Source organism: Chrysochloris asiatica, unplaced genomic scaffold (assembly GCF_000296735.1).
Source record: "Chrysochloris asiatica unplaced genomic scaffold, ChrAsi1.0 scaffold00256, whole genome shotgun sequence".
Classification (NCBI taxonomy): domain Eukaryota; kingdom Metazoa; phylum Chordata; class Mammalia; order Afrosoricida; family Chrysochloridae; genus Chrysochloris; species Chrysochloris asiatica.
The window spans coordinates 476947-478883 of record NW_006408774.1 but is presented as its reverse complement, the minus strand read 5'-3'; positions in this window follow the sequence as shown (position 1 = coordinate 478883).

Genomic DNA, 1937 nt, shown 5'->3' with positions numbered 1-1937 from the left:
ATCACAAAGTTTTTCAATATATACATTTATTTGTTGTTGTTTTTAAGTGCCATCAAGTCAGTTCTGACTCATACTAACCCTGCATAGGGTTTCCAAGGAGTGACTAGAGAGCTTGAACCACTGACCTTGTGGTTCAAACAAACTTGCGGTCCTGCTTTTATCCTACAGCGCCACACCAGGACTCCATATATATCTCCAATATGTGTGAATCCTCTTTGCTGTTGCTGTTAAGTGTTGTCAAGTTGGTTCTGACTCATAGTTACCCTACAAAGGATATCCGAGGAGCAGTTGGTGGGTTTGAATCGCTAACCTTGCATTAGCAGTCCAACACTTTTCCTACAGCGCTACACCAGTACTCATACAACCTCTTTAAATCCTGATAAAAATCCTTCAAGAGAAAGTTTTCTAGATGAACAATCAAAAAAAGTACTCCCACGAATAATTAAGGAAGGAGCATGGGTCACAGATCAAAGGTGGTCTAATCAAAGTCTGTCTACCTCTATACCCAAAATCTGTGCATCCTTAGTATACCAGGTTTCCTCAAATATAGATCCCCACTACATGTCTAACTTTACAAAACAGACATGCAAAACTCAGAATCTCCCCACAACAATTATGGACACATCACCCAGAATCCCGAACAACGGTAAGAGACATGCATTAGCCCATTGGTGGTGTTGTTGTCAAGTGCTGGCGAGTCGGTTCCAACACATATTGACTCTGTATAGGGTTTTGGAGGAGTGGTTGATGGATTTGAACTACCCACCTGGCAGTTAGCATTCCAGTGACTAACTTACAGTGCCACACCAGGACTCCATTGTCCCATTATTGTGTTAAAAAGACAATATAGGACATGATTTCATACCAAGAAGTCAATAAAACTTTTTAAATGACATCTGATGGTTGAAAAGGAGCAAGACAGAATCAACCATCTGTTGTTGTTAAGTGCCGTGGAGTCGGTTCTGACTCATAGTGATCCTGTACAGGGTTTCCAATGCTGTAAATCTTTACGGAAGCAGGAAACCTCATCTTTCTCCTGCAGAACAGCTGGTAGTTTCAAACTGCTGACCTTGTGGTTCGCAGCCCAATTCATAACCACTATGCTAGCTGCTCATCCTGCAGAATTGCTGTTTCAAACCAGAGCACATTAGGCATTCTGCTAATGGAGACAGCACCATCTCTGATCCCCAACGAAGTACAGGTACAAACTCCCTGCAGAGCTTGCTTTTCTGATTTCTTTTTGGTTTGCTTTCCTGCTGGCTTCATGGACCTCATCAGAGGTGGGAGATGGGAAAGCAGAACTGCCCCCTGACAAAACAGAGCTCAGACCCAGTGAGCATGGGCCCCAACACATCAAGGCAACTGTTTTGAATTTCAAAATACAAGCTGCCATTCCTTCTACCAGGGGGAACTTGACCACAGAGAGGAAAAAGGAGAAAAGAGGAAAAGGAGGAAGAGGGGGAATGCAAAAGGTCAGAGCCTTGGGGTCATTTTGCCCATGTTCCCAAACGTTTGTCATGTTTGCCATATTACTGTACCATCTGTATTATTTACTCACTGTCTTCATCTAAGTAAGCTCACTGATTTCATTTAATTAAGCTTAGCTTCACTCATGCTAGACAATATCGATGGAGTCCTAGGCTTGGCATGCTAGCTGTACTTTATCCTGATATATACTAAAATAAAAATAGTAACTACGAAATTTTTAAATGCTCATTCAAGTATCACGTAAAAACAACTTATGAAGCAGCAACACCAGAGATGGAGGCAGAGATGAAGACATGGAGAGAGAGAGCAGCTGAGGACTCTAGACTCATGGAATGAGAAAGACTGTGTGCTGGCAGCCAGGAGGCAGGTTTTCAGAATGTGCCCTTGGCTGTTTAAATGATTATATATTCCTGAGTGTTTTTGTATATCCCTGCCCCCCCACCAAAAAA